The sequence below is a fragment of the Anser cygnoides genome, chromosome 1 (assembly GCF_040182565.1).
Source record: "Anser cygnoides isolate HZ-2024a breed goose chromosome 1, Taihu_goose_T2T_genome, whole genome shotgun sequence".
In the NCBI taxonomy this organism is placed as follows: Eukaryota; Metazoa; Chordata; class Aves; order Anseriformes; family Anatidae; genus Anser; species Anser cygnoides.
In genome coordinates this window covers 200,167,683-200,186,153 of record NC_089873.1, presented here as the reverse complement: position 1 = coordinate 200,186,153, position 18,471 = coordinate 200,167,683, and the positions used below count along the sequence as shown (strand labels likewise).

General features: G+C 45.9%; 1 protein-coding gene and 1 long non-coding RNA gene across 2 annotated transcripts in view; one reads left to right on the top strand and one right to left on the bottom strand.

Moving 5' to 3' along the window:
- Positions 1-18,471, bottom strand: part of MAML2 (mastermind like transcriptional coactivator 2) — a 214,112-nt gene that overhangs the window by 110,702 nt on the left and 84,939 nt on the right. The gene's annotated exons all lie outside the window — the stretch shown is intronic.
- Positions 15,931-16,999, top strand: LOC136789619 (uncharacterized). The gene is made up of 3 exons (XR_010828412.1): positions 15,931-16,067; positions 16,655-16,813; positions 16,910-16,999. It is a non-coding gene; the product is annotated as an uncharacterized lncRNA (long non-coding RNA).

Below are 18,471 nucleotides of genomic sequence, written 5' to 3'. Positions count from 1 at the left end.
TTCTCCAAGAAGGCCCACAAAGCCATCCCCAGCTGGGAGCAGCAGTACAAACCATGGGCAAAGGGATTGATCCTCAAACGATGTAAGCTGAGGGGTTTCAAGAACCCACCTGACTGATGCTTTGGAGCTACCCGTGCCTTTTATTTCATTTTACTGAGAAATTTGTACCTAATTATCACAGGGGGTAAGTGAGGAAATCTTCCTGCCTTCCTCTTCCTCCTCCAGCAAATCAGGCCTGGACGACACACAAAGGGTTTGTACACACAGGAAACTAAGTCAAATTACAGATGTGAACTCAAAGTAGATTAGTTAAAGCACATTAATTCCTTATATGGAAGGTTTCATTCAGAAATAACGCAACTGTAATTTGCTTTAGGAATGAATCAAGCAACTAAAGGCTCCTTTATGTCTGAATGAAAGCATCCACCCAGGGGTTTAATAGGTTTTACCTCAAACACTTCAAATTCACATTTTAGCTATTTCGCTTTATCTTCCATGCAGATAAGCCCAAGCGGTACCACTTTAACTCGTGTTTTGTTTCAGGTGCCAGCTAAACCTCTGCAGCCACTCTGAAACCGAAATACGGGTGTCTATACAGGGCTTTGCTCTAGCTTTCCTAAATTGGTTTACAAAATAAAACTAATTCAGCTTCTGTGCGGAGATAAGGCCTAAATAGCTGAAAGAATGGGATTTATAGATAAATGAGGAGGAATGCCATAAAAGCTCCATTGATTCCTGGCTGTGCTTCTGTTCTAAATCCCATTCTCTCCTAGTCTGCTGCCTCTGTCAAAGACTGTTGGATCTTTTTTTTTTTTTTTTTCTTTAAAACTTCAGCTGAGTTTCAACCTGCTTCACAAGACTGACAATGAAGACTTAATCCCTCCTGGAATTTGTGAGATGTAAAATGCTGGGAGTTAGCCCGGCTTGACGGGGCTCCGACTGGGGAAACGCGAGAGCTGTTTGCTGGTCCAGGTCGCTCCCAGTCCTCGGAGCCATTCCCACCTTCTCAGGACTCTGCAGAGCCACACGGCTGCAAAACCGGGTGATAGTTTGTGACGCAACAAATCCCCCCCTTTGCATACCAATCCAAACCCATTGCAGCCCCTGTGCAGATGCTGCCTTCTGCATGGCCAGGATTTCACTCCATAGCTTGCATGCTCTGATTTGTTCAGGAAAATATTGCAGATTGACAACACAGGCTTTTGGTTTGTTTTTAATTAGCAGAATAAAAACATTAGGAAAAAAAATAAATAATCTGATCCCATTCAGACGCTTTGGTGGTGTTTGGGAGAGATGAAGACCTCATTGTGAGCGACAGCACGGCTGGTAAAGCATTTAGAAATGCTAATGGCTAACAACAGTGACAAACATCTTTTAGGAGGGAAGGTAGCTGACATAATTTGCAATCAACTAAGGCAAATATTTATACACGCCATTATCACTTCCTGGCGGGATTATTGTAATCCATTATTTGCAGGCCTCCATGCTACAGTGCTTCCTTCAGGGATTTGTAATTTTTGCAGAACCATGGCTCCGAAATGCTCATCCCAGCCAAGATTCATTACTCACATTACAGGGAAAACTTCATGGATTTCCTCTGCAGCACAGAACTGACTTGAAAGACTTTCTGCTTATATGCAGAACTAAATGGGGACTTACTCCATTATACCTCAGGTGCAAAAATATTTTGGGTCCAAATTCCAAAGGTTTGCATAAATTGCTCTCATTTTACAGAGCATTTGAGGGTTTACTCCCAATCAACATGCATTAAGGACCGAAATTGCTGTTGGTAACACAAAGTGACTTCACTAGCTACGGCTGTAAAAACTGGTCAGAGCCTTTCCAAGGGACTTGATTAACTGAGAAGTAATTATGTTGTGAAAATTGGTGAGTAATTTTGCATTTGATGCGCTCAGAGAGCAGCCCCTCTCCTGTTTTGGTTTCGTGCAGATAAATGCTAACCCTGAGAGTTTCCACTGATGTCAGGGGGAGCTGCTCAGCACTTCGAGAAATCACGCTGCCCACCGAGGTGCAGTTGCTTGCAATTTCAGAGCCAAAAGGCTTTGAGTCACTGCCACTCGGCACACAGCGGCGGCACTTTCAGGATGTTGCCACCAGCTTTTCTCCTTCCTCAGCCACATGCTACCGTCTCTACCACAAAGCTGGCAGGGAGGACCGCAGGACGGGTGTTTGAAGGACAGATCAAAGACGATCTCACTCTGTGCTGAACGAAGCACTGCAGAGGCTGAGCTGGAGGCTCTGTCCTGCCTGTGCTGAGGTGGAGTCCCAGGACAGGAGTAAGCAGAGAGCTGAAAATGGGAGATGCTGCAACTTTTCCAGCAAACTTGATCAGGGTTTTGTCTGCCAGCACCTTGACTTCTGTAAATCTCAGCCTCTGGGCTTGTAAACCTCAGCCTCTGGGAGTGGCTGATGTTGGGTAAGGCATCCTTCATCTTTCAGCCTCCTTGGTAAAGCCCTACCAAGCCCTGCTGTACCCAAACCCGGCATCTCCAAGAAGAGGCTTTGACAAGGCACACTATGAGCTAAACACCGGGGGGTTAACTTCCAGGCAACCTCCAGAGACAAATAAGAAGCTGTTATCAGCTCAGTGCTAGGGAGATGATTCTGAACACCTTAAAAAGAAGACACTATTTTTGCAACAGTGGCAGGGGGATAATAGCATAAGGAGATCACCTCTAAACTGTAAAACATACATGACAAACACAACAATTTTTGGAACATCCTCACTGGCATTAGCTAAACTGGGATGAAAACAACATCATTCATCATAACAAATTTTGACTGACAGCCCCCAAACCCATCACTCCTGTAGCGCACATAATTTTGAGGCTGAGTAATCATTAGAGCACAACAATGTGATAAACAAAGCTCTTCAGCGCAGTCATCACTGCCAGCTCTGCACCGCAGAGCAGCTTTGCGTGGAGTGTGGGTCTTACGGTGAAAATGAATCCTTCTGACAACTTTATTCCTCTGCAAGACGGAGCTGCTTACACAAGCTCATCTGAGCAGGAGATGGCATGTGCGCCAGGTCCGGTCCACGGGGCGCTACAAGCTCTCACAGCGATGACGGGGTACCACAGACCTCACCACCTCCTGCTCCAGGGCAGGATGCTGCTCTTCAGCCTGATCTCAGAAGGATGCTTAATGCACATTTTGGCATGTTCATTTAACAAACATGTAATTAGACTTCTTCCCAAGCTCTCAACCACTGACACTTCCCCGAGAAGAGGCTGACAGAACAGCGTGCATCCAAGGCACAGTTCTCTTCGTGCACTGCACTACACTACTCAGAGGTGGTCAGATGTGACGGCAAGGAACACGAGACTTGTAAGAAGTGAGGGGAGGCAAAGACGGAGCCCAATAAATCTGCAAGCAGCAGTGACGTTTTGAAGTTTTCAGAGTCTAGCTCAGGTCCATGTCTTTCTTCAAAAGACAAAATGGAGACGAGGACACCCAGGGGCTAACGTTACTTAGAGAGAGAGGTGGAGCTGTGACCGAGCTGACTCCAACAGCATGGAGAGCTGCATAGCTGCCTCTGTTTTCTATATAGGCAGAAAAGGTCAGATTTCTAGCTACTAATCAGTAGCTAGAAAGCAGCCTCAGGATTTGGTCTTGGCATCATTTCTGGAAAAGGTTAAGAAGTCAAAGTTTATTATTGTGACATTCTCATATAATTAACTTATGAACGAGACATGATTTTTTATCAAGTGTAAACTTAAAAGGCATCTTCTAGTATACGCAGCAATCCAGAAGTCAAAGTCTGGGAAATAGTTTCCACTGTCATTGTGTATTAGTCTCAGACCATGAGAAAAGGAGGAAAGGAAAACAGGCAAGGTGCTTCCCGATACCTGAAGAAAGAACAAAGCAGTGGAAGCCGTAAAAGATAAATCTCCCCTCAGAAGATGGAGAAAGTTTGCAGATTCCTTCTTTGCTGAAGAAGGCAACGAGGCAGGCTCCAGGGAGAAATGATTCGTGTTCAAAGGCAGAAATTGATAAATATGACTTCAAATCTCTCTCTCCAAGGGAGCCCATCCAGCTGCGGCTCATACTTAGACAAGCTGAGTAACCTGTGATAGAGAAAGGGCACGAGGCGTGGTGGCAGGTCTCAGCTCAGACAGCAGGAAAGCAACCAGTAGCTGTAAGAGGGATCAGATATATGAGGGATAGTTTGTTTGTTGTAGCTCTGAGCCCTTTTTGCAACCCTAAAAGCATCCTCTGCATTTCTAGAAAGAAACAGACTGGGACCATGGTGGTGTCCAGTCCTTCACCGAAGCCAGCATTTCGTCCTTGTTTCAACAGCAGAAGCGGAGATTTGGGGCTTTTATCGCCTTCTGCATGCAGTCCTTATCTCAGGCAGAATTCAGCTGCTGGGCTGGGGGTAAATGGGACGTGGATGCGTCTCCGTAAGCCCGCTTCACCCACGACTACCTGGCACAACGCCGACAAGGAGGTCTTTAATCATTACTTCTGGTTGCTGTCACTGCCGTAGTCAGTGACTCAAATTTTCTCCTAGGTGCGACCTGACAGCAAAGCAAGTTGGAGAATGATTTTTGTGTGGAAAACAGTAGGGGGGCATAGAGTAAGGTTGAGTATCACATAACATTAAATCATCTCCCGGTGGCAGACAGTGACTCCGTCTCGTGTAATAACAGTCCGGTTAGTCTTAAATCTCGATGAAGTAGTCAAAAAAAAAAAAAAAAAGAAAAACAAAAACCAGGAGGGCAGGTGGGAGAAGCGAAAGCTCCTCCGACTCCCTGAGAACGAAGCCCATGTTTCACGAAGGCAGCACGAACAGTTAACACATGAGCTTCGCCTCCTTCTCCGCGCCGCTCTTGACCTGGTAGCCAAAGAACACAAGGCACATGTGGAGAATTTGATCTCCAGATAACTGTACTCGGTAGAATTGTAACAGTGCATTAGCATGAAAAATAACACACTGCACAGCTGCATGAAAGTGGATCTGGTGCCTGTCACATATATTTTAATAGAAGATGCCTAGAAGGTGATCTCAGAACAAACATGTCACAAAGCAAAAGACAGAAAGGAGAAAAAACACCCCCAAAATCTCTATATGTTCTTAAAGGGCTTTTGACGTGCAACGCGTAGGTTTACAAGAGTTGAAATGGAATTGTTTCAAGCTAGAAGTCTCTGCAGTCCTTTTTCTACGGGCTCTGAGGGCTCTGGCGGAGGGGCTCTGGGCAACCTGGCGGTGGTGGTGCCAGAGAGGGGTCTCGCCCTGCACCGGCGATGGGTGGGAGCGTGGGTCAGTGCCTGGCCACCCGCCAGGTGTTCTCGGTGAGAACCTAACCAGAAGCAGCTAGACGTGAGCTTTTATTTCAAATTCTTGCAGAGCGATTCCTCCCTTGTAAAAGAAAGAGGGTTGGTAGCGACATGCAAATAATAAATATTGCTACGGCTGCTAATCTTTGGAAGGTCTCAAACCTAACCTCCTCCAAGGTCTTCCCAGCAAATATTTTAAAGCCCTATCTTCCCCACACAACCTTGCATTCCTGAACTGTTTATTGTCCACGTGCTGATAACCTTGACAGTATGCATCCACAAGGTCTCAGCTAAAACTTGGAGAGAGGTTGGTGCTCTGTGCCTGCTTTCCAAAACTGTTGTCTTCCACACTCACCCGTTTTTCAGCGTAACAAATCACAGGCTCTAAAAAATCCCTTGTCATTAGTATTTTGGCGTGGTGCACTTCAAGAAGACAAGCCAAGAAAAGCCAGTGATGATGTTATTAAGCTAGACAGGGAGCACCTGAGGATTTCAGCTGCTCTAAGGAGAGGTTTTATTTTATTTAGTGCCATGAATGTATTAGGATGAGCACCTCATGCATCCTAGGAAGCTTCCTCATCTACCAGCCTGTTGGGTGCAACAAAGGCTTTATCTGGCAACTTCAACTCAAGCCCTAGTAAATATTTTTCATGGGTAGAAAACTAAGCATAAATGACAGATTTAGCTCAAGGGGGGTATGATCAGGCCTGAACTGCACTGACAGAGCTCTGCTGGGAAGCCTGAGCACTGTCTGCACGTAGCCAACATGATCAGCCCCGTGACCTTCTCAGTTCCTAGCATTTGACAAAGGGAAGAAAGCACTGCAGGAGAAGCAAACCCCTAAAACCAAACCCGATATGCTCTTAATGCTCTGCTCAGCGTGCACATGAGCAGGTAGCTCTGTGGGACAATAGGTGGTCTCATTAAAAAAAAAAAGCAAGAACCCCAAGTTTGAGGTCACGCAGCCCATTTTTTACTCTTGCCCAAAAGGCCCTTATCATCTCACCTTGGTCAAGAAGATGAAAGGGAAAGGAATTCCTCCTTGCAGAAGAAGGAAGGGGGAAATGCATCCAGGCCCCCAAATTTCAATTTTTTATTTTTTTTTTTCCAACAGGGAAAGGCTGCAGCTGCCTACCTTTCCACGAGAAGAGCTAAAAGGCCCCAGAGCTTTTATTTTGCAAGGAGGGGTGATGAAGCAGCAAGGGATGATGTAGAGGAAGGAAGCAGCATCCCCTTTACCTCTCCTACGAGGGGCGGTGAGAAGATGGGCAGGGGCAGCTTCGAGGAGGATCTTGCTCTTAGGATTTACTTTTTCCTGAGGGATTTAGAAGGATACCCTATGCTTCACAAAATGCTCCAGGAAAGAGATCGGAGCTGGGCTGTGGGGCTGGCTGGGTTTCGCGATCTCGGACAGCTCAGAAGAGCTGGCTCCATCCAGGAGTGGGGAATGGAAGGGGAGAAGGCAGGAGTGCACCACACTCCAGCAGAACTGCCCCAAAATCACAGCCTCTCCGCGAGGCAGCTAGGATCTTCTGAATTAGCAAATCCCACGAGAAAAGCACCATTTCCTGTGTTTTCTCCTGATCCAGCCCAGTGCTGAGTCCCCTCCCCAAAGACAAAAGTCCCCACGAGCCGGGCCCAAGGTAATATAGTGCAGAAGAACCTACCAGGAGAGTGTGGGAAGAGGAGGGCGTGGGCACGAGGGAAAGAGGTGGCACAGGGGTAAAATCAACGGGAAGAAATAAATTGTCCTGCTGGAAAACCAGATTACTGAAGACCTTGCTCATCCCGTCCTAACGCAGGGGATGCAGCCGATGCCAACAACCACCACAAGCTGCCCAAGGGAGCAAAACTTATTGTACAATGAACAGCAAACCCTTACTCTGCGCATGGCCATGAGCGTAGCTGTGCACAGAAACCCTGCACTCTGCTAAATGGCTGAGGGATGGGAGTCTCTGGGAGAACTCAAGGACTAATCCCCCGTGGCCCTTGTGCAAGCCCCAGCCTTACAACACCAGAGCACAGATCCACGGCGCACGTCTCCCTGGCAGCTCGGGCTCTTACCAGAATCCCAAACTTATATCTTAGCCACCAAAAACCAACCTCAGCTACTGCAAAGCAAGTTATTTTGCAATTAAAGACTTCATATCACTGTCTTTTCTCCACATTTAAATGTGTTGATTTTTATTTTCAGAAAGCTAAACAACAGGCAGCAGGGACTCCTTGGTAGATTTGTATGTGATGACCAGCGTGCTGGGACTGAGCTCATTTGGAAGAAAGGGGTGATTTCAAAATCAGGCTTCACATTAAGCAACAGCACTGATGTAGGACAAGGTGTGGGAGAAGGGGTCGGATCTGTGTTTGCTGAACACGCCAAATAAAGCTATTTGCTGAGTACCTCCCGGGCTCAGAGCCTGACCTCTCAGCACGGCTAAAGTTCATTCTTGCTCCAGGTCAACAGAGGAAGGGGTCGGGAGCCCAACAAGAGCGGGCCCAGCTTTCTGCACAAAGTGGGACTCATCCTTCCATTGCACGTGCACTTTTGGAAATGTTGCTGCCCTGCAAAACACGTGGAGCCCAGCCCTGCAGCGCTTGCTCAGGCAAGAAATTCCCCACAGGTCAGCAGCGCTCAGGGGCAACATATTTCAGAAGCAGCTCCTGCAGTATTAAATGTCACTTACAGTTATCATGAGGTTATCGTGTAGCTTGAGTTAATTTCAGAACGAACATAGACACTGTTTGATTCTGGAAAACCCAGCCTGGTGTAGGTCACCGCAGTGTCTGCAACGGGAGGCGGATAATGCCTCCCTGAGCATTTATCCCCATCACAAGCCATCCGAGCGGGCAGTGCCGGTGCCAGGAGGTGCTGTTTCTGCACGTCTCCCCCACCTGGGCTCCTGCTGCCCCGTCCTTGCATTGCAGGCAGCACGGGCAGCCCCAGCCCTCGCTCCTGCAGGCTGAGCGCTGCTGCGCCCGGCACGCAGCTCGCCAAAGCCATCTCGCAAAATCTCATTAAGCTCAGCTCAGTTTATTTTACAAATGAGGAACCGACTGCAGAGACCTTCAGATCCCTCAGATAGCATAAATCAGCCCCTGACTCGAACAAGCTGGAGGTCTGGCTCCCAGATTTTTATGAGGCTAAGCACAAAAGGCAGCGAAGCCGAGATGGAAATTGGGTGAAAGCTGGCACGGCACCATCAGCCCGGAAAAACTGGGACCAGAGAGGTGCTGGCAGCTATCAGGATGATTGCCAGCGTGACCACGCAGATCAGCACGGCCGCTGGGACCACCACCAGCTCTGCTAGACCCGTGCAGATCAGCGCGGATGTTCCACTCCCACGGCTTGACCGACCCACGCGTTATTATATGACAGCTCCCCCCGTCCTCCCCGATGTGGTCCCGCTCGCACGGTGCCCAGCGAGCCCTTTCCTGCCGTGGGCAGAAATCATTTTCGTTTAAACAAAATGGGATTGCAAGCATTCAACCATTTCTGAGACTCAATAGAGAATAAGTGCAAGACATCACCCAGCTCCAAAGTAAATTAAGGCTCAGCTGCTTCTCACTCACAGTAGGTTAAATTGGGGCTGCATTTTAAAGTTATTCTGTAATTAGTAATAAACTCAAAAGTGACCCAGAAAAACAGAGAAGTTAATCGCCTCTCTTAATGTGTGGGATGAGGGTATCAAGTCCTGGGATTTTCGCTTTATTTATTTATTTTTTTTTTCCCTTCATGTCACCTTATTTCATTGAAAACTGATAGCTTTAAAACGCAGTGATGAAAAAGTTATGTTGTTCTGGTGTCTTCTAAAATAAATTTCACATGAAATACAGTATGTGTTAAAGGCATTTGGATTCCCAGGGAATGTGGGTATACATTTCACTTGTCCTGTTACAACTTCCTATGAATTTACTCAGCTGGCTTCAATAAAAAAAAGAAAAAAAAAAAAAGGAAAAATCTGTGGGAATCTTTCTGTGTGTGTACATTACGAAGCTACTAGGCCTTTACACTGATAATTTAACACCAGCTAAGCACATGTGCACAGATGGGAAAATCTGAGTAATTTGGTTTCATGTGCTTTCCAGCTTCGTAACGCGGCGATGGACGCGGAGCCCTGCCTGCGTGCTGCTCTCCGAAACGCCTCCGTGCCCCGAGTCAGCACCGGGCTTGCAGAAGGCATCAGCAGGCCACAGGGGTGCACGGCTTCGTGCTCCCATGGCAGGACCCTGCTAGGCAAGGACCACGGAGGTCAAAAGCTGCTGCTAAGGGGAGTAGGACCCCTTTGGTGAGTGCTGGAATTTAATGTGATAAAGGCTGCTGAGTGCTGCAGAAGCCGAGGTCCCCTTTGCAAAAGGGCCGTCCGGCTTTGACAAGTAAATGCTGATGGTTTGTGCGGTGGTAATCGATGGTGAGCGGTGCGTTGGGCTGCCCAGCAGCTCCCTTCCCCGTGCCAACACACTCGGCCTTTACGAAAGCTCTGCACAATCTCCGGGCCAGCTGGTACCCAGACCCCTTGGTGCCCACGGCGCTTTGCTGAAGAAATCTTGATCCTCTCTGCTCTTCTGCTTGCCTCTGGTTCTGTGCTGTGGTCCAAAACGAGCTAGTGGGCAGCTGGGAGTTCTGAAGTATCGTGCAACCAGGTGCTAAACTCTCCTTCAAGAACTCTTTGGGCCTTAAAATGCTATTTATTATAGATTTCCCAGTTACTGAACGTACGGTTTCACTACGAGGAATGGCATCCATTTCATCGCATTGCCATTCTCAGGCCAATCCTTGTGACATCTACATTTTCAGCCCTGCACCCTCACAGAGGGATTCATCTCAGCTCGGGCAGCAGGAAGGTCATTTCACTCCCTCCGATATTGCTGCAGCTTTCACGACATCCCTCCTCTTTTTGGCATTTGTCCTCCTTCTTGGGATTTGAGGAATCTGAAATCCCCTAAGCTGTGCTGGAGGGAGACAGCACCACTGCTTCTTTAAAAAAGAAATCAACTTGTGAACCTCAATTACTTTTTTTTGTAACGTTTTAGTGAATAATGTGCAAGGATTCTGTTGGCTCTTTTAATTAAATAACACGTACACTAGGAAGAAGAGCTCACATGCCCTAAAGCAAATGACTCCCACATACTCAGATCTTCTAATTTCTACAAGGAAGTTTCTCTCTTTTTAAACCATGGAACTCCTCAACAGAATTAGTAGCACTTTATTTTTTTCCCCTCGAAAGATAATATAAATAAATCACTAAAAATATTTACTATCTGGAAAGAACTTTTCTAAAAAAAAAAAAAATGCATGCGTTTTTCCTGCTCTGTTTAGCACCTTGTGGAAGAAACAGGAACTGGTCTTTTATACGCGTCTGCCTTTCTGAAGAGCTCCTAGAGCGTTTTTGCTGTTTTTTCTTGCTGAATTGAAAACATAGGCTTTGACCAGAGGCTGGGTGGTGTCATTTGTCTGGCTGCAGATGTCACAGCAGGGGCCAGATTTTCACTACATTACCACAACACAGTTCAAACTGCATCTAATTAGTGGGTACCAAATACTGCTGGCCGCCTTCTTTCAAAATCCCAGGAAACAGCCATGGGTAAGCATTTCACCCAAGCAGAGCACTGCGAAGCTGAGTTTTCGTCAGCCGGACAGCCCCGTCAGCACCCTGTGCCAGAACTGGGCCAGCTGTGGTCCTTCTTTGGGGCCGTGGGGAGAGCCGTGGTGGCCTGGCTGCATGCAGTGGGCACGTCAGCTGGGTCACTCAGCAATTTTGCCTCGTCCCAGCTCTCCGAGAAGCAGCTCCTCCTCGCCTGTGGTGTCCGGGAAGGAGGAACCTGCGGAGGTAACCACCATCCATGGGATTTTCCCCACTCTCCACAAACACCATGCACTTCCTTGCAGTCCCTATAGATCTCCAGCGTCCCCTGGGACTATGCTGGGTTCAGGCTGTGAGTGCTGCTGGGGCTTGTGAAACAGCAGTGATGCTTATGGTGACCTTTGCACAACAGTTATGCTAATCATGTTAAAAATTAAGGCATTTTAAGTCGGTCCCCTCCTTCAACTGCAAGAAGTGGTGCAACCAGAACAGTCATGGATTACTTTGGAGAGGTAACATCTCACTTAAGTCACCCCCTTTCCCCACGTGAAGGGGCAGGGTGAAGACGAATGAACAGACATGCAGATATAAAGGAAAACACGGTGGAGAAGAATGTGGAAAGGAAGGAAACCTGCATTTTCAGCTTTGAAGAGAGGACCGAGGAGTACATCTTTCAACAGCATCAGAAATCGCCAGCTTCCCTGGCACCCTCCTCTTCAGGAGGTGTGGGCTTCCCCATCCCACCTCCAGCCACATCCTCCGCAGCTCCTTCCCACCACTGCCAATTCTTACAGGTCCCATTCCCAAAAGACAGATTCTCCCCTCAAGATATTTCTAACAAATGCCAGACTTCCACTTTGGCCCAAAAACCCCTTTGGCCCCATCAAGTAGGAGTTTGAGTCCTGAGAATAACTGCCAGCCCCAGAGCTGACACAACCCCAAACCTGCTTTCACAAGTTCCTATGGAAACACAGCTGTCTGAGGATGTGTCCTCAGTTTCCTGAGCAAGTGTCTGATGGGTTCCTGAAGAGGAGAGCATTTGTGACCAAACCTACAGACACGGCGAGGCTAGGGGTGAGTCATGGAGCTGTATGAAAAAGACAGAGATGCTATCAGAGGCTGCTGAAGGGGGCTGGGGATAAACCTGAAATTTCTGAGACCACAAGAGAACTGAATCCTGCTCTGAACACCTCCGCATCAAACTCCAAAGGGATTTCAAACAGCTCCAGGAAGGGAAAATGAACAGCTCTATACAGTCCTAATCAGAACCTGCTTTCATGTTAGTTCTAAGCAAAATAGTGTGAGGTTTCCAAAAGACAACGCTACAGCAGTAATTTAACTTTATGCACAGCCCTACAATAATGTAAGTGTCGCCACAGCAAACACAGCTACCTACTCTTGGGATAATATCAGCATATGTTTCATTAAAATTGGTGATTTGAAAATCTGCCTCCCAGGGCTGTTGCAAGCCTTAATTTAACCTTAGAAGGAAAGAGGCTTCACAGTGTTTTAAGCCCTTTGGGCATAAAAGCGTAAAGAAAAAACAACAACAACAACAAAAAAAAACCAACCACCAACAGTGCCAATCCACCAAATAGTAGTTAAAGTCCTCACCCAGCACCTTCGTTGGGAGGTGAAACTGTTTGGATTTTTTTCTGTCACCCATGTGGAAGACAAATAACAACACTACGCACGTATACTTCCCTTTCGGGGAGTTAATGCATCCTCAAAATACCTGACAATGTTCGTGATCAGCCCTGTGGAAATGGCATTACGAATTGTCACAGCAAAGAGATGTATTGGGCATTTTCATGGGAAATAAACCCAAGTAACAGTGCACAATGTGGGTTTGGTTATTTAGTTAATCCATCTGCAGTGGACCAATTTTCTGCCCCTGAATAAGAAACACATAACTAGTTTTAGGTCAAACATTAACAATTGGGGCTACCTTATATTATGGGTGGGAAGACAAGGGATCAGTTTTTAAACAGAGAAAATAAGCAACTCATGTTTCAGTAACATTGTGACTCAGAGCCAAAAGAAGCCAAGAAATTCAAAGATATTGGCTAACTCCCCCAGAACTGCTCAAAAAGCCAACTTTTAGCCCCAAGTGAATTTCTTCAGCAAGTTATAAGTCCCTAAACTTTGCTTTTAAATGTTACTTGCTGACACAACTTTAATCACAATGCTGCAAAAGCTGTATGCGCATAATAATAATGTTAAAGCAAATGTTTCCAGCATTCGGAACTTTTCAGGACTCCTACAGATACCACAGCTGACACACATTTTTTAGGGAACAGCAGCTTAACTTGGATATGGTGACTAAAGGTAGCATATACAGCACAGATTCCTTCTGAATACAGAATAAAATAAAATAAAAAAGTCAAAATACATAGGGTGAGAACTCAATTTGGGAACAAATATTTGTCCGTCTGCAAGGTGCTGCCGGTTAAGTGTTAGTGCTTAGAGCAAGGGCCAGGTACCACAACTCTTGGGGTCTTCGTCTCAGTTTCGTGCAGGTCTGTTCCCTGTGCTGGAAATGATTACGACGTGCTCTGAAACCCCCACAGGAAAGGTCCTAGGTGCAAAGCATTACGGGGATAGACAGACATTTTTAAAAAGCTTAAGAGATTTCCCCAAAACAAGGAGATTGTCAGGCAAGGATTTTCTCCCCTGTCTGAATAAGACTGAAAAACCTGCACTGCGTTACACTGATACCCTACCACTGATAAAGCTGGGATTTGCACAGTCATATAACCAAGGAGAGACTTCAGACCCCAGCAGATGATTTTCTGAGCGCTATCAGACCCCTGGGACTTTAATTGGGTCCTGCTTCCCAAATACTTCTGAAAATGAGGCTTCTTTTTAATTGCACTCTAGCATTTGTCATGCCAAAAACAGCTGGGAAAGCAGAGAGCTGACAAAGAAGCACCAACTTTTTTTTTTTTCTTTTTTTTTTTTCACTCTCGTGCACATTGTTTGAAAAAGGTTTAAAGCTAAAATAAACTTCTCTGAAGCACCGCGTGGTTCACAGACAATGGCAGCAGCTGCAGATAGCAGAGGTTCATTCCTGTTTATTATATTCATTAAATCTGAAGGGAGAACTGTGGCAGCACCAACTTAATGGTCATCTGAACATAATTATTAAGAAAGCATTGTTCTCTGGGAAGATGCAAAGTGTCAGACGGAACTTCACACCCTTGTCATAAAACCCCCACTTATTTCCTACCATTAATTGGATAAAATGGGCATTGTAGGATCGGAGGTGGAGGGAAATGGGTTAATGAGCGTGCGTAGGAGGCAAACGACACTGGAAACTTGGTTGTCTACAGAGAGTGGGCAGAGGAAACAAAATCAGATGTGAGCAACTCTCTGGAAGGGAATCGGGTCGACAAAACTCATGAGACAGCACTTTGTGTTCTGATCATCCTTGAACAGTACGAAAAGCAAAACTCTGGCCAGTTTGCACATGTGTTTCAAACAACAAGCCGAGAAAGAAACAAAACCCAGCCATGAATCAAGGGACTGTATCGACAGCCACAAAGCAAACTCCTTTTTGGAATCCAGCCACATCCTTGCATCCCACAGCGTGCGCCGTGCAGACGTACACATGGCGCCTTTTACTGCCGTGAAGCTCCCTCCACCTGGCTGAAAGCTGGGGCAGTTCCTCACCGTAAGCCCCGGCAAGCTTCCTCAGGGCTTTCTGTCAGTTTGCCTTTCCTCTGGCTGCCTTTCTCCTTCCTAAACTGGCGTTGCCTGCCTCGCGGTGCTGCCTGATGCGAGATGGCGGGGTGCCGAGGGCAGCGTGCAGGCCGCGGGCCGAGCTGCTCCTCGGGCCTTGCGTGGCCAGGGTGCGAGCTCCTGCGGCAGCACCTGAAATCTGGGTGTGCTTCCACGGGCAGGAGTGGTTGGTAAATTGGTGTGTGGTTTCTGAGTCTATGGGCTCAGAAATCAGAGAGAAATCCGAGTCTCTGGGCTCAGAAAGGTGGAGCTCTCTGCTCCCCTGCCAGCCAGTGCTCCACAGTCGGTGTCTGAGGGACACCAGTGTGGGAACACAGGTTCAGAGCAATGGCAATACCAGCAATCCGTACGGACCACCACATGCCACCTGCCGAGGTTCAACATCTTCGTGTGCACCACAGAGTCCCTTCCACGTCCTCGCCTGCCCAAGCGCGGGTCTGCAGCACATCACACGCCAGCACGCTGCACGGGGCTAGGCGCTCCACCAGGAAGCCTGCTCCCTTCCCAGCCAGAAGCCCCGCTGGTTTCTGTGAAGTTTTAATGCTTCAGGGGAGGAAGTGTTGAGTTGTTCCTGGGCTGTAAAACTTATTTTCCTTAGCTGCTAAAAAAAAAAAAAAAAAAAGGCCTTCACATGTGGGCTGGCCGACAGCAACCCCCATTCCCCACAGCTACCCCCAGCGTTCATTGGTACATGACTGCAAAGGCAAATTATTTGACTCTTTGGAAAAATATGTTCTCCTTTGTACAAAGCTGAGAGTCTGCCCGTAAGTACTAGGCACTTATGGTTCAAGGATAATTGGTCTCACCTTTCACCCTTATATTAGCTGGTAATTTTTTCCTGTTCATTTAAATCTATTCATGCCAGTGCTCTTGCACGACCAGTTTATTCATCTAAGTCAAAGACACCCCAAAATCATTTCTTCAGCCTGGTCTCCTGCTGGAATGATGCTTACATGGCTGTGCTGCCTGCCTGTCCTATTGCCTTACCGTCCCTTCCAGGAGTTTCAGAAAAGTTGAATAATTTCAGATGACTGAGGGGTGGGAGTCTCCAAGGGAAGAGAGCTGAAGCTCCAGGAGTGCCTCCAAGCACTGAATGACCATCGTGGCTCTCCTGACATCACAATGAGATAAAGCCAAGGTATGCATCATGCCCCACCTTGCTGTCAGACAATAGGCTGTCCCCAGAGAGGTCCCCCTAGAGAGCCAGGACCGCATGCTGGCTCCTTAGGTCCTTTGGAGAATCTGAGCAAAGATAACTTTGAGTCTACATTTGATGTGGTTTTATCCTGACCAGCACCTCAGATTGCATGGACAAAATTCTGTTTGCTCCAGAAAGCCGCTGGAGGGGGATGCATTTGTCTGTCAGCTGGAGTTACAGGGAACTGAGCTGTAGTTGCTACTTTTGGCCTTCTTGCTTCTCTCAGGAAGTCATTATACATTATACAAGTAATTAACTACACTGCAAAAGCCGGGTGATCCCTTATTCCTTGCTGCCTTTTGCTTACTGGGTAGGGTGTTGACAGTTCTTGGAGCAAGAGACCCGCACACAGAGTATAAATCTAAACCAAAAGCTCTGGTTTAAGTTCAGATTTGAGGAAATTTCAGATTGTGGTCCAAAATCTTGGTCTTTGAGCCGCTCTGTAGTCTATACGTTTCACAGCACAGGGGAATAAGACTTCTTTTGCCATAATCCTTTCATACATGAAGAAGTGGGAAATTCATTCCCGGGTCCTTTTGAAAGCCCACTCTGTGCTCAACATGCCACTTAGCACTTCCAAAGGCAGCAATAACACTGGAAAGTTGCCAGTCACGCTTTGAGAAGGGCATCACCTACCGAACAATTTCAAGGTGACCATGGCTTGCCGGAGTGGACAAGAACCCATCCTCACAGGCAGCCAAATGCCATTCTCAGACTGCGTGCTATGATCGCCATCAACAGGAATGAGGAGACATTCCCAAACCCCTCAATGACACTGTGAAAAGCAGAAATATGTCACGTTTATTTTACACCATTTAACCATCTTGCTCACCAGCTAATTAAATCGTGTGTGCGTAACGTAGTGGGAACTGACTGCCAAAAGGAGAAGTGGGTTCAAAACGCAAACAGATGAGTTCGTAGAGGACTGCTTCAGCGGTGTCTGCATCTGGTCTCGCTAAGCTGGTGACTACTGCAAACTGGGAGCGTGTACCAGGTAAAGGAGCATCTCGTTTCCTACACCCTGGTCTAAACAGCCACTCCTGCTCATTACCAGGCACAGGCAGACGGGCTTTTTGCTTTCTACCTCTAGGGATATCCTTACGCGCAGTGTGAAGTGAGCCCCAATAGATGTTGTCTTGTTCTGATGAGATCATGGCTTCTTCCCAAAAGTACATATGTAAATAAATAAATCAAAGAAAAATCTGAATTTAAGGTTCATTTTTAGCACAGGCAGTGAGAGGAATGTTCTGCAAACTGTCATCTGAACTCTTTCCGGTGAAAATAATATTTTTCAAGTTTGTTTTTTTATTTTACCTACATGTCATAGCCAAGATGCCTCTGGGTATGTAAAAAATGAATTAAAATTTCAGTAATGTATTAATAAACAGAACACAGGAGAGACAAAAATCTTCAGTCACTCGCACATTTCTTCAACTGAATTAAGCAAAAAAAGGACTACATGCTGAAGTTAATTTCCAGAAAAATGTTATTTCATTCTTTTTTTCCTAAGGAGAATTGTGGGAATATGTGGGTTATTTAGGATTTTCTTGCCTTTATCATTCAGTTTATTTAGCTATCAGTGTTACTTAAATACAATTTGTTCTTCTTTAAAAATAAACCTATTTACATTATATTTAAAATCTTGACATTTTTTATGTGACGCTTAAGCAATCGATTCCTATAATTTAAATAAAAGGCAAATAATAATCAGGCAGCACATGCTGCTTCTGAAGTCTTAAGAAAGTAAAAGAACAGACTTCGGGGAAGTCACTCACTGTCTGAGCACCTGGACCAAGAATTCGCTGAAGTGATAAACCAGCTCTTGACAGCTGCAACTTGTTCTGCAGGTGCAGAAAGCACTTCTTCTTCCTCTTGGTTCCGTCAGTTTGGTTCACTCAGTGCTAAGACACCACTTGAGAGTTAGAAAAAAACAACAGCAAAAGCAGACCAAGTTTCCCTCTCTAGACTAGGAACAAAAACTGCACACAACGATTTCACCCACTAGTTCGAAGCTGAAGGACAAGATGGCCTGAAATAATCTATCCAGCTCCGTTTCTAAAGATGTTTCTCCTATTGTTTAATATGTCAAATAGTTTTAAAATATAGATTAGTTTTGACATACTTCTTCTTGAAATATCTAACATATTTGGTTAACAGCAGGCAACTTAATATCGTGGTCTTCTAAATTTATTGTTGTATTCTGAGTCCATGCTCATGCAATTTGATACAAATTACTAGCAAAATCTCATTAATAAAAATGACTTTGTTTCACACTATAATTGATAACATTATAATTTGAATATATATATGTCTAACTATGCTGTGGTTTCAATAAGCTTATATTATATATCCTCATAATTACTAAAACCACCCCAAATTTAGTGTAAAATCCATTTTAGTAGCAAATCAATATATTTTAGTCACTGTGAAACACTAACTTCAACTTTTCCTTTGGAAAATATCTAAATTATACAGAGCGAACCAAGACTTAAAAGGATTATTTAAATTAAAGTTATTTACTTGCTGGTTTAAATCAAGATTGTGACCGGTACTGTAGCTCATTCTATCTTACATGTAAACATTAATAATGACATCCTTTTAGCTCATAAACAAGGCCCAGTTTCCAGCGCAATCAAAAAATAAATAAGATGA